The sequence below is a fragment of the Oncorhynchus clarkii genome, chromosome 29 (assembly GCF_045791955.1).
Source record: "Oncorhynchus clarkii lewisi isolate Uvic-CL-2024 chromosome 29, UVic_Ocla_1.0, whole genome shotgun sequence".
Taxonomy (NCBI): domain Eukaryota; kingdom Metazoa; phylum Chordata; class Actinopteri; order Salmoniformes; family Salmonidae; genus Oncorhynchus; species Oncorhynchus clarkii.
This window is the reverse complement of record NC_092175.1, coordinates 9768982-9783872: the sequence shown is the minus strand read 5'-3', so window position 1 is coordinate 9783872 and position 14891 is coordinate 9768982. Positions and strand designations below refer to the sequence as shown.

The window sequence follows — 14891 nt, the reverse complement described above, 5'->3', positions numbered from 1 at the left end:
CACACTGCCAGTTCTCTGACCTTCTCCCCATGGACCGTCTCATTGTTGTCGGTGATCAGGCCCACTGTTGTGTCATCAGCAAACTTAATGATTGGGTTGGAGTCGTGTTTGGCCACACAGTCATGGGTGAACAGGGAATTCAGTAGGGGACTAAGTACACACCCATGAGGGGCCCCAATGTTAAGGATCAGCGTGGCAGATGTGTTGTTGCCTACTCTTACCACCTGGGGGCGGCCCGTCAGGAAGTCCAGGATCCAGGTGTAGAGGGAGGTGTTTAATCCCAGAGTCCTTAGCTTAGTGATGAGCTTTGTGGGCAGTATGATGTTGAACGCTGAGCTGTAGTCAATGAAGAGCATTCTCATGTAGGTGTTCCTTTTGTCCAAGTGAGAAAGGGCAGTGTGGAGTGCAATTGCATCATCTGTGGATCTTTTAGGGCGGTTTGCGAATTGGAGTGGGTCTAAGGTGTCCGTGATGATGCTGTTTATGTGAGCCATGACCAGCCTTTCAAAGCACTCACTGCTACCGACGTGAGTGCCATGGGGCGGTAATCATTTAGGCAGGTTACCTTCACTTCCTTCGGAACAGGGACTATGGTGGTCTGCTTGAAACATGTAAGTATTACAGACTCGGTCAGGGAGAGGTTGAACATTTCTGTGAAGACACTTGACAGTTGGTCTACGCATGCTTTGAGTACACATCCTGGTAATCCATCTGGCCCCGCGGCTTTGTGAATGTTGACCTGTTTAAAGGTTTTGTTCACATCAGCTACCAAGAGCGTGATCACACAGTTATCCAGAACAGCTGGTGCTCTCGTGCATGCTTCAGTGTTGCTTGCCTCGAAGCGAGCATGAAAGGCATTTAGCTCGTCTGGTAGGTTTGCGTCACTGGGAAGCTTGCGTCTGGGTTTCCCATTGTAGTCCTTAATAGTTTGCAAGCTCTGCCACATCCGACGAGTGTCAGAGCCGGTGTAGTAGGATTCAATCTTAATCCTGTATTGCTTGTTTGATGGTTCGTCTGAGGGCATAACGGGATTTCTTATAAGCGTCCAGATTAGTCTCCTGCTCCTTGAAAGCGGCAGCTCTAGCCTTTAGCTCAATGCGGATGTTGCCTGTAATCCATGGCTTCTGGTTGGGATATGTATGTACAGTCACTGTGGGGATGACGTCGTCGATGCACATATTGATGAAGCCGATGACTGAGGTGGTGTACTCCTCAATGCCATTGGATGAATCCCGGAACATATTCCAGTCTGTGCAAGCAAAACAGTGCTGTCGTGTAGCATCCGCGTCATCTGACCACTTCCGTATTGAGCGAGTCACTGGTACTTCCTGCTTTAGTTTTTGCTTGTAAGCAGGAATCAGGAGGATAGAATTATGGTCAGATTTGCCAAAGGGAGGGCGAGGGAGAGCTTTGTATGCATCTCTGTAGGTGGAGTAAAGGTGGTCTAGGATTTTTTTTTCTGGTTGCACATGTGACATGCTGGTAAAATTTGCTAAAAACTGATTTAAGTTTGCCTGCATTAAATTCCCCGGCCACTAGGAGCGCCTCTTCTGGGTGAGCATTGTCTTCTTTGCCTATGGCCTTATATAACTACAGTTTTGTCTGTACAACACAGAGCTACTCACACCCCATGCATCCTATTGGTACGCCCATGCACCAATGTGTTTCTAATATCTTTTAAGACATTGTCTGGTAGATGTTGTCTAAGTCCCCTTTTCCATCTGTTTGACCAGAAATCCAAACCTTTGCTTATTCCTAATTTTTTTGAATGGAAAATGGTTGAAAAATGTATATGTGGCGTAATTTATCAAAAATATAGACCCAATTTGACGTGCTCCTATAAACTTCACATGTGGGTGCTCATGAGTCCTTTTAGATGGAAAGGCCCATCTGCTTCCCACCTCGTCCACTAGATTGGGTACTGTTTAAGGAGATTACTTTTGTCTACGAGTTTATGATTTTAGAGAGAATGAGAGCCTTAGAATGCATCAGTTCATGTTTTAATATTTGTGATGACCTTATGATCCTAGTTTCAGAGGACATGATGTCTGGGTTTTGTTATTTTTAGTCAATCTTACTGAATCCTACCACCCACCACCACACTGTCCAGGTCATAACACAAACACACAAACACAGAGCGTTAGAGCAAGAGAGAGCTCTAGCTGGAAGAGGAGTCAGAGAGTCAGACTTCAGAACAGGCTCTGCCTAGTGCCCACGCTATGTGTGGGTGTCTTTATGTGGTGAAGAGCAAGCCGTGTAGTCTGCACACCTGAGAATAACACCCACCCACACACAGTAGACTTTGATTATAGTCCTCTCATCCCCATTCTTCCTGCCCTCTCTCTCTCTCTCTCTCTCTTTCTTTTTATTTCCTTTATCGCTCATTTTATATTTCACTTATTTCTCTTTTTTTTCTCTCTCTCACTATTTGATTTCCTTTTCCTTTCTTTCATTTCATTTTTCCAATTCTCAATTCAGTTTTATTTGTCTCCAGAAGCTAGCACATTACGTTTTAAATATCACTCTCTTAGGGACATATCCCTCTCTAAAGCTCTGCCAGTCTCTCTCTCTCTCTCTCTCTCTCTCTCTCTCTCTCTCTCTCTCTCTCTCTCTCTCTCTCTTTCTCTCTCTCTCTCTCTCTCTCTCTCTAGCTCTCTGCTTCCTCATGGAACTGGCTCTGTCTTACAGGCTCTGCCAGACTCTGCACTCCACTAGAAATGTTCACCCTGCATTGGATGTTCCAATCATAGAATAAGAATTATTCATTCTAATTCTGCTTCCGATTCCTCATTTTTCATTTGAGGTAATCAGTAGCTGTTTTGTTGGTGTATGCCTCAGTTCATGTGTCAGATATCCAAAGCAAATTGCTCTACAAAATGAGCTACACAGACAGGCCTACCTTTCTGCAAGCCGGTGTGACTGATGCTCTCCTGAGGCTGAACTGAAAAGCCAGCGGTACTACTTTACAGCCAAGCACCTCACTCTGTCTGGTCTGATATGATATCATTGATGTCTGACAGCAGACCTGACAGAGAGACCTTCTGTGACTAACTTCCTCTCACCACGACTCAACACTCCGACAGCTCCCCTAGTAATGAATGGTGATAGTGATTATGTCACCACCACCACAAATGCATTTTCAGACGATTGACTGATTTAGGATCGTCAATCTGTGACTTGGATGCCTGTGTGGCGTTCTTCTGACCTTGATATCTGTCAGAGGGTTGCTTTTTCTTCTGTTCGACATCAGGACTGCTCAGTGGTAGAGATGTGAAACACACACACACACATTGTAGTAACTGGCTAGAGATCTAAGCTTTTTCTTTCTGGCTTTGTGGAGAGGAATCCCAACTTCACATCACTGAGCTCATTATGTGTTGCTGCTGGCCCATACTTTTTTAAAACTCAGAGTCAGCCAATCAAGACCTCTGTAATGAATTTGTATTACCATTACCCATTGTCCTCCACTAAATGGGACTGACTGGCTCAAATCGGTCTTATGTAGCAACATTTGAAATAGTGTTTTTTACATTGGATAAAAGTAGAGACTCAGAGCTAGAAAATGGTATATCATACACTACAGTTGAGGAACAATGGGAAAGTAATTCTGCATTGAAAGTTGATGAAATTCTGAAGAGCACTTTTTTGTCTACACCCATGCAACATCATTCACAACCTCTTAAGCTTTAGCCCCACTCATCTCTTTAAGGATTCACATGTGAGGCCAAGTACTTAACAACTAAAGATTTCAAGACTAAAGGCAGGATTATACTACGGGTGTGTTCGTACATTTTAATCTGGAGTGCCAGAGTGTGTTCTGGGCGTTCATAAAGTCAGAGCGTTGTCAGGTTGTCCGTTTGTAAATTCAGAGCTTTTCGCTCTCGGTGTGTTCATATCGCACAATGGACACTCTAGCCGAGGAGTAGGGTTGATCGAGCGTTCTGACCTAACAACAGCAGTCAAGCACACAAGCTAACTGGCTACCGTTGGCAGAGCTTGCTAGCTACTTCCAGACACAAATGAAAGAACAGCTCACTCTAACCAGTTTACTCGCACTAGCAGAGCTGGTTAATTAAGTTGTTTTTATATTATCCAGAGTGTCGGTGACTGCAACTGTGCTGCTGGCAACAATTGAATTATGCTTTTTTTGTGCCAACGTTTACTGACACCGGCCATATTCAATGGATGTTGAGCGTTCGTAAATGTGTCACTTATTCACCAGCTACGTCTATTGTTACTTGTATAGTGGAGTCTTTTGTTGAGACATGTACAGTAGCTAGCTAGCTAAACAATTAACCATAGTCCCAACACAAAACATTACTACTCTGCATGAATCTGCAGGTACCTAACAAACCAGGTTCAGTGTTTGCTAACTAACATTAGGCTAACTAGCAATACAAATGGCTCTGAGATACAAATAATATTACTACACAGATCATATATGTAACGTTAGCTAGCGAGACAGCCAGCTAACAGTACACTTTAACTTGAAATGAAAATAACTTTCTGACAAAATTAGAAACGTGCAATAATGTAGCTGGCTAGACTCTCTTACCCATATACATGGATAGACGCTTCTCCCTCTCTGTCACGGATGCCATGGTTGCCCTTAGTTTGAAGATGTAATCCATAGATAGGTGTTTCAGCGTGCTGTGTGTTCTCTTCTTGACTACATCCTCATATTTGAAATCAAATTTTCACCATCTTCTTAACTATACTCTTAATTCCACTGATTTCAAAACTCCGTCCTCCAGAAAGTGGAGAGCAACACTTATGCAGTTCTACTATGTGATATCTTAAAAAAAAGCTGCGTTAGAAAGGATTACCTACACATACTGACCAGCTCATGTTATAGATAGAAGCATGCTATATGGAAGACCAATCTAAACTCATCTCTCGGCATGTCCAGCCCACTCATTATCTCAGCAAGGTTGCTGGCTTTTTCCGTGGCTAAACCAGGCTCTTCATTTAATTAATTGTATTTGCATTTACAGATGGCATACAAGTTTGTTATTTTGATATAAATATACCTAGTTTCCTGAAACGAGTCACAAATGTCATTGTTTCACTGTGTTGCGGTATTCAGGAATTAGCGCCTTTCCTTCCTTACATATGCAGTAATTTTGCTAATGAAGTCGAGTCAGCTGCTGTTTAGGATGTGGTGCACTCTGGTTGGTTATATTTGGCTGATGACATCACAACAAGTAGTTTACGACTGTTGTCTCTCTCTGACCAAAATGTCCCCCTCGGTGTGTTGACTGTCAATATAGGGATAAGGCGTGTTATCAGGTAATTAGCTTGAATTCACATGATCATATCTGCATCCCTACATGCCCCACTCCACCCCCTATATCTGTCTTTCGCTCCTGTACAAATGAATACGACAAAACAAAAGACTGATGTCTTATTTACAGTAAGGACAGGTGAGTTCAAGTGTAAAAATAAATGTGCAGAAATAACGAAACATTTACATAAACCTTCCTCCCTCTCTATGACAAACACACACAATCAGGGACATTGAGCTGTCCATAGTACCGCTCTATCACGGCTGTGTATTGATCCAGGCTCTCCTCCAGCAGAGAGGTGTGTGTGTGTGTGTGTGTGTGTGTGTGTGTGTGTGTGTGTGTGTGTGTGTGTGTGTGTGTGTGTGTGTGTGTGTGTGTAATAGCCTCTCAGCTATTATCTCATATCTCTATTAGAGTCTAAGCACTGCCAAGAACACCTTCTAGGACACACGCACGTACACATGCACACACCATTGGAGGCTGGTGGGAGGAGCAACAGGAGGACTTGTTCATCGTAATGGCTGAAATGAAATAAATTAAACGGTTTCAAACACATCAAACATATGGAAACCACATGTTTGACTCCGTTCCATTTATTCCATTCCAACCATTACAATGAGCCTGTCCTCCTATACCTATAGCTCCTACCACCAGCCTCCACTGACACACTCACGCTAATAGACACACACGCTCTCTGTGTCTCCAAATAAGTATGAAGTTGCTTATCTCTTACAGGGTGTTTCGTGTCCTTTAGTTGTCAATTTCTTTCTGAAGATCTGAGAAGGTCACTTCGGATGAGTACAGTTTCCCATCCAAAAGTCAGTGGTATTTTTCTCAGGGAGCTAAAGCGCATCTTCAGGTCTCTACCAGTGTGATGGGACCAAGTGTCAGTTGTATGTGTTTGGAGCCAGTGAGGTTGGACTGGTACTGTCTTAATCCTGTGCTTATAATTTAAACTCCTCAGCACACAATTTGATTTGTATGGCACCACTGTATAGAGTAGCCTACAATGTAGGAGTTAGGAGAGTGATAAAGGACCTTTTTTATATAAAGAACTAGGCAAGTCAGTTAAGAACAAATTCTTATTTACAATGTCAGCCTACCCTGGCCAAACCCCAACTCAGACGACGCTGGGCCAGTTGCGTGCCGCCCTATGGGACTCTCAAGCCCAGTTGTGACACAGCCCGGAATTGAACCAGGGTCTGTAGTGATGCACTGCATCTCAGGGCTAGACATCTTAGACCGATGCACCACTCAGCATATGAGGTTCCCTCTGTATTTCATTATCTCTTCCCACATACTGTGGTGGGAGATACAGTGCCTTAACTTATTCCACAGCCAGGATTCAATAGGGCCCCCCCCCCCTTTCTCACCAATCTACACATAATACCCCATAATGACAAAGTGAAAACTAATTTATTGAGAATGAAATACCGAAACATCTCATTTACATAAGTATGCACACCCCTGAGTCAATGCATGTTTAGAATCAGCTTTGGCAGCAACAACATATTGAGTCTTTTTGGGTACGTCTCTAAGAGCTTTGCACACCTGAATTGTACAAGATTTGGACATTATTATTTTTTGAATTCTTCAAGCTCTGTCAAGTTGGTTGTTGATTATTGCTAGATAGCTATTTTCAAGCCTTGCCATAGATTTTCAAGCCAATTTAAGTCAAATCTGTAACTAGGCCATTCAGGAACATTCAATGGCGTCTTGGTAAGCAACTCCACTGTATATTCAGGCCTTGTGTTTTAGGCTATTGATTTAGGAATGATGTCTGCATCTTTGTAGTGACTCAGTTCTTTGATACACCATACAAAGTGTAATTAATAACTTCATTATGCTCAAAGGGATATTTACCCATCTACCTTAGGTGTCCTTCTTTGTGAAGCATTGGAAAACCTCCATGGTCTGTGTGGCTAAATCTGTGTTTAAAATTCACTGCCCGACTGAGGGGCCTTACAGATAATTGTATGTGTGGGGTACAGAGATGAGGTAATAATTAAAAAAATCATGTTAAACACTGTTATTGCACACAGAGTGTGTCCATGTAACATCAAATTGTATTTGTCACATGTGCCAAATACAACAGTAACCAACAATGTAGTTTTAAGAAAATACTGGTGCTCTTCCATGCCATCCCTAGGAGGGGTGCGTCACTTGAGTGGGTTGAGTCACTGACGTGGTCTTCCTATCTGGGTTGGCGCCCCCCCTTGGGTTGTGCCATCCATGGTGGAGGTCTTTGTAGGCTATACTCGGCATTGTCTCAGGATGGTAAGTTGGTGGTTGAAGATATCCCTCTAATGGTGTGAGGGCTGTGCTTTGGCAAAGTGGGTGGGGTTATATCCTGCCTGTTTGGCCCTGTCTGGGGGTATCATGGGATGGGGCCACATTGTCTCCTGACCCCTCTTGTCTCAGCCTCCAGTATTTATGCTGTAGTAGTTTATGTGTCGGGTGCTAGGGTCAGTCTGTTATATCTGGAGCATTTCTCCAGTGTCGTGTGTGAATTTAAGTATGCTCTCTCTAATTCTCTCATTCTTTCTCTCTCAGGGGACCTGAGGCCTAGGACCATGCCTCAGGACTACCTGGCATGATGACTCCTTGCTGTCCCCAGTTCACCTGGCCGTGTTGCTGCTCCAGTTTCAACTGTCCTGCCTATGGAATCCTGACCTGTTCACCGGACTTGCTACCTGTCCCAGACCTGCTGTTTTCAACTCTCTAGAGATAGCGGGAGCGGTAGAGATACTCTCAATGATCGGCTACGAAAAGCCAACTGACATTTACTCCTGAGGTGCTGACCTGTTGCACCCTCGACAACTACTGTGATTATTATTATTTGACCATGCTGGTCATTTATGAACATTTGAACATCTTGGCCATCTTCTGTTATAATCTCCACCCGGCACCTGGCCACCCCTCATAGCCTGGTTCCTCTCTAGGTTTCTTCCTAGGTTTTGGCCTTTCTAGGGAGTTTTTCCTAGCCACCGTGCTTCTACACCTGCATTGCTTGCTGTTTGGGGTTTTAGGCTGGGTTTCTGTACAGCACTTTGAGATATCAGCTGATGTAAAAAGGGCTATATAAATAAATTTGATTAGAAATATTCTAGGTAGCCATTTATTTAGATGTTCAGGAGTCTTTTGACTTGGGGGCAGAAGCTGTTTAGAAGCCTCTTGGATCTAGACCTGACGCTCCGGTACCACTTGACGTGCGGTATCAGAGAGAAGAGTCTATTACTAGGGTGGCTGGAGTCTTTGACAATTTTTAGGCCCTTCCTCTGACACTGCCAGGTATAGAGGTTCTGGATGGCAGGAAGCTTGGATTGTTAATAAGCACAGTTTTACTCCGGAGCTAATTTAGGCTTGCCATAACAAAGGTCTTGAATACTTATTGACTCAAGACATTTCAACTTTTCAGATTTTCTAAAAGTGGTTTTGGAAATTATTGTGAATAAAAAAGCAAGAGTCAGACATGATTTTCGGACACGTGTGAAGATTCACGTGAATTTTTCACATTACTCAAACACACGTGGCTTCCCAACATTTCACACATGTGATATTCTACGTTTTCGGATTAGAACCTGGGTGAAGCCAATGTCTAGACCATTAGAGCAGGAATGCCAACACTGGTTTCTCGTCTAATGTATATTTATGATCAATTTCTCTCAATCTCAGAATGTTGACGGTTCAATTTAAAATAGGGCTGTCAAACGTTTTAAAATGTAATAAAGATAATAGCAGGATTTGCTGTGATTAATCATGATAAATCGCTTATTCAGAATTTTGATCAAAATTAGCTGTAATTTAAGATTTTTCGTATAAAAAGCTTTACAAGAATATTGACGTGTTGATTTTCTCCAAAATAACGGTTAGCAGAATCAGGTAGCTTGATGAAGCACACTTTCAATTTAAGCATGTTTTGATATTGCATTGTTGTTTTTACCTGTGTATTTTTTATGTTTTCACTGTATTTATTAACTCTGACAGCCCTAATTCAAACGCATCGCTTTGTTGAAAGGTATTTGTTTACATTCATTCTAAAAGCATACACATTCACACATTTTGAAATACATTAAAATCCCTTTTAGGCCTGCGTATTAATATGGTATAGGGGACGGTTGCGTCCCACTTGGGCACTTGGGAAAATGCAGCGCGGCAAATAAAAATACAATTATATAAAAATCTAACTTACATTAAAGCACACATGTAAGATACTCAATTAAAGCTACGCTCGTTGTGAATCCAGTCAACATGTCAGATTTTAAAAAGGCTTTTCGGCGAAAGCATAAGAAGCTATTATCTGATGATAGCCCAATAGTAAACAAAGAGTAGCATATTTCAACCCTGCAGGCGCTACACAAAACGCAGAAATAAAATATAAAACATGCATTACCTTTGACGAGCTTGTTTTGTTGGCACTCCAATATGTCCCATAAACATCACAATTGGTCCTTTTGTTCGATTAATTCCGTCCATATATATCCAAATGCCAATTTATTTGACGCGATTGATCTAGAAAAAAACAGCTTCCAACAAACGCAACGTCCCTCCAAATATTTAAAAAGTTGCCTATAAACTGAACACACATGCCAAAATATTTCAAACTACTTTTGTAATACAACTTTAGGTATTTTTAAACATTAATAATCGATCAAATTGTAGACGGGTCTATCTGTGTTCAATACAGGAAGATAACAAACCATGCTACTTTTCACGTCTTGCGCAACTCTCAACAGTGTTACCCAGTTCCTACTTATTCATTGCACAAATGAATAACCTCAACCAAATTCCAAAGACTGGTGACATCCAGTGGAAGCGGTAGGAACTGTAAACAGGTTCCTAAGAAATATAATTTGCCAATGAGAGCTCAGTGAACAGACCGAGACCAAAAAAAATAAAACATCCTCGGGGTTTTGCCTGCTACATAAGTTCTGTTATACTAACAGACATGATTCAAACAGTTTTAGAAACTTCAGAGTGTTTTTTTTATCCAAATCTAGTATCTTATATTCCTGGCATGAGTAGCAGGAAGTTGAAATTGGGCACGCTATTTATCCAAAAGTGAAAATGCTGCCCCCTTTACCTTAAGAAGTTAAATGTAACAAAAACCAATGGACAGCTAACAATAATATAAGCTAAAACTAGCTAGCTAGGACAAAATGGAAGACTAGATAGCTAGTGGTTAGTAATTAGCATGTGACTATTAGATACACATTTCATAAAAAGTACACTTCTAAAATACAGTTGAAGTCGGAAGTTTACATACACTTAGTTTGGAGTCATTAAAACATTTTTTTTCAACTACTCCACAAATTTCTTGTTAACCAAATATAGTTTTGGCAAGTCGGTTAAGACATCTACTTCGTGCATGACACAAGTAATTTTTCCAACAATTATTAACAGACAGAATATTTCACTTATAAATCAGAATTCCAGTGGGTCAGAGGTTTACATACATTCAGTTGACTATGCCTTTAAACAGCTTGGAAAATTCCAGAAAATTATGTCATGGCATTAGAAACTTATGATAGGCTAATTGACATAATTTGAGTCAATTGACATAATTTGACTCAATTGGAGGTGTATCTGTGAAGGCCTACCTTCAAACTCAGTGCCTCTTTGCTTGACATCATCGGAAATCAAAAGAAATCAGCTAAGACCTCCACAAGTCTTGTTTTTTCCTTGGGACCACGTTCACGTTCATCTGTACAAACAGTAGTATGCACGTCTAAACTCCATGGGACCATGCAGCCGTCATACCGCTCAGGAAGGAGACGTGTTCTCCAAGAGATGAACTTACTTTTGTGCGAACAGTGCAAATTAATCAGAGAACAACAGCAAAGGACCTTGTGAAGATGCTGGAGGAAGGAAACAGGTACAAAAGTATCTATATCCACAGTAAAACAAGTCCTAACCTGATAGGCTGCTCAGCAAGGACGAAGTCACTGCTCCTAAACCGCCATAAAAAATCCAGACTATGGTTTGCAACTGCACATGGGGACAATGATCGTACTTTTTGGAGAAATGTCCTCTGGTCTGATGAAACAAAAATAGAACTGTTTGGCCATAATGACCATCGTTATGTTTGGAGGGAAAAGGGGGAGGCCGAAGAACACAATCCCAACTGTGAAGCATGGGGGTTGCAGCATCATTTTGTGGGGGTGCTTTGCTGCAGGAGGGACTGGTGCACTTCACAAAAAAGATGGCATCATGAGGTGAGAAAATGATGTGGATATATTGAAGCAACATCTCAAGACATCAGTCAGGAAGTTAAAGCTTGGTCGCAAATGCGTCTTCCAAATGGACAATGACCCCAAGCAAAATGGCTTAAGGACATCAAAGTCAAGGTATTGGAGTGGCCATCACAAAGCCCTAAAAAAGTGTGTGCGAGTTAGGAGGCCTACAAACCTGACTCAGTTACACCAGCTCTGTCAGGAGAAATGGGCCAAAATTCACCCAACTTATTGTGGAAAGCTTGTGGAAGGCTTCCCAAAACGTTTGACCCAAGATAAACAATTTAAAGGCAATGCTACCAAATACTAATTGAGTGTATGTAAACTTTTGACCCAATGGGAATGTAGTGAAAGAAAGAAATGCTGAAATAAATTAGTATCTCTACTATTATTCTGACATTTAACATTCTTAAAATAAAGTAGTGCTCCTAACTGACCTAAGACAGGGGATATTTACTAGTATTAAATGTCAGGAATTGGGAACAACTGAGTTTAAATGTATTTGGCTGAGGTGTATGTAAACTTCCGACTTCAACTGTATCTCTAGATTTTATAAACCTTACCATGGATATAAACCAAAAAAAGAGGATCAAAAATAAGGAGACACGGAGAGCTAGCTTCTCTGCTCTTTTCACTGGGCTTCTTTCAACAGTCACGGACCAAAATACAAAGAAGAGAGGCGCACTTGAAGAAGTAACACTCAGAATGCCTCTCCCTAGTGGCAGTGCTAAGTATACATGTGTAGCAATGCAATGCAACTACAATAATAATGGAATGATAACGCACTCTAAGTATTATACTAAGGTGGGCTAAGTAACCTTTTTACAGAATGGCATGAAATCATTTGCAATTCCACATGTGGAAACATTGCTACTGAAACATGTCAACTCCACCTTTTCACGTGAGCAGACTAACAATATTTCACCCCCACATGTGAACTTGCAATTCTACATGTGAAAGTGTGATTTGCACATAGAGTTGTCTTACATGTGAAATTATTTTACTCATGTGAACTTGCAATTCACATGTGAGATGAAAACATTTTATTCTCTTCACGTGTGAAAAGGTGTTTCAATTTCACATGTTTGTAAGGGTGTAGTCACAGAGGAGCATAGAGAAGATAAAAACACACACACACACACACACACACACACACACACACACACACACACACACACACACACACACACACACACACACAGAAAGTGTCACAGGAGACCATACTGATGAGTTGAGAAGTTATAATAGGAAACATGATAATCATTGTTGCCTTGTGCCCATTGGAAGTGCTAACATCACCCTGGTTTTGCTGCACTGTACACTGCGCACACAAACACATATACTGTATATGTTCTTGTAAATAGTACCAGATAGGAGTTCTTTGGCTTTTAACCATAGCGCAACCCTTTTTGGTGCTATATAGAACCGTTTTTTGAAGGTTCAATGAATAACCATGCTAAGGTTCTAAATGGAACCTGTCTGGTGCTACAAAGAACCCTTTCCTAAGGTTCTATAAAGAACCATTTAAAAAGGTTCTAAATGGCATCCAAAAAGGGTTCCGCTATGGTTACAACCCTTTTTGGGGCTATATAGAATCCTTTTTATAGTTCTTTATAGAATTTTCAAGAACTGCTTTGAAGAACCATATGTTTTTTTATTCTGGTCAGCCATATTAGATTGTTAAAATTCCTTAGGCTTTGGTATTGTGTTTATTGACAAGTTGAATCACGTGAACTAACTCTGGAACAGCTGGGGGTCCCTGAGGAGAGAATTGAGAACCACTGAGTGATTTAGTCAACCATTCTCAATTGACACTAGGCTACATGTGAGTCTACATTCAAATGAGCCACCTTGCTTACGTTTTAGTAATCAATTTTGTGAACTGTAAATAACCATTGAAGAGCTCAATGGCTATGAGTCATTATATTTCCTCATAGAACAATCACCCTTATCCAAAGAACATTTGAGGAACCCACATTTTTTTTGTGTGTAATTTTTTAGTATGGGAAGTTTGGGGTGCGGTCAAAAAGTGATTGAAATCAAATGGGACGACCCAGCAACATTGCTTCAAACTGCAAACGCATAGAAATGTACCCCACATGGACTGAGTCCCGACACCAGGCAAATTCCACCCATTGTCTAAGCTACAACACACACACACAAACACACACACTGCTGTGTGTACCCCAGCCCAAGAGAGACTGAAACCATATTAGGCCCACTGCTTCTGTGGACTCATACTGTAGTGAGGCCTCCAGAGGTGTGTTATTTTCTGTGTATTATGATCTCCAGCCTTGATCTGGCTCAGGTGACAGACAAGCAGTGAGGGAAGAAGGATGAAAGGCGGAGAGAGGGGAGGGGGGATGGGTGGGTGAATGGATGGAGGAAAGGAGAGAGGCAGGGAGAGATGGAGAGAAAGAGGGATGCATGGAAGGAGGGAGGGAGGGATGGGGGAACGACAGAGCTGGTGTTTAATCAGGGACTATGGGAGAGCTGTCAGCCCCACTGTCAACTGACTGTCTCGACTGTACACGTGACCAGGGCACATGTCAATGACACACACGCATGCACAAAACATAATGCATGTGTGCTCACACAAACACGCTCTTTTTTTTTCTCTCCCTCCCTTTCACTCGCTTGTTCTCTCTCACTCTGCACACTTACAGGCTAACACATACACACATTCTCATACACACACATTCTCATACACAAACAAACACTTAATAACATGGTTCACAATCCATAGTGAACCTTAATCCATTCATTTTCTCTCGCTCTCTCTCTCTCTTCCTGTAATGAGTGGCAGAACTCCAGGCGACCATTAGCTCCAGGGCTCCCATCAATCTCTTGTCCATCAAACACACACACACACACACACACACACACACACACACACACACACACACACACACACACACACACACACACACACACACACACACTCACACCATAGCCTATAACCAGTCCTGAACTCTTCAGATAAAACACCTGAATGCCAGCCAGGGTAATCTCAGTACCAAACACATCAGTGAGGCTGAGCCAGCTATAGGTTGCCATCCCGGGGACCGTACAATGGCATACAAATGGACCATATGATTATCAGCCTTAATGGGTTAGCATGGAAGTCTTTCAACTCCAAAGTCAGTGTTGCTGTGGAAACCGTTGCCCTCTCTCTGTTGCCTGGCTACTCAAACTCCTTGCTCCAGCCAAACGCTATGCCACGCCCACGGACATTTAGTTTCTTCTCAGCAATGAGTCTGGATCTGAGTACCTTCCCAATGAATTCTAGAACACAAACACATTCTAACCATTCTGATTGGTCCCAGGAACTGATGCCAGCACACACGTGGGTAAAGGGCCATTTTGAAAATGT

The 14891-nt window shown here is 42.0% G+C and overlaps 1 protein-coding gene across 1 annotated transcript in view; it reads left to right on the top strand.

Annotated features, from left to right (window-relative positions):
- LOC139388023 (protein CutA homolog) overlaps positions 1–7908 on the top strand; it is a 59335-nt gene extending 51427 nt beyond the window's left edge. Inside the window, exon 7 of the mRNA XM_071134508.1 lies at positions 7839–7908. The gene's annotated coding sequence lies outside the window, so the exon portion shown is untranslated. The remainder of the gene's footprint in view (positions 1–7838) is intronic.
- Positions 7909–14891: the final 6983 nt, after the last annotated feature.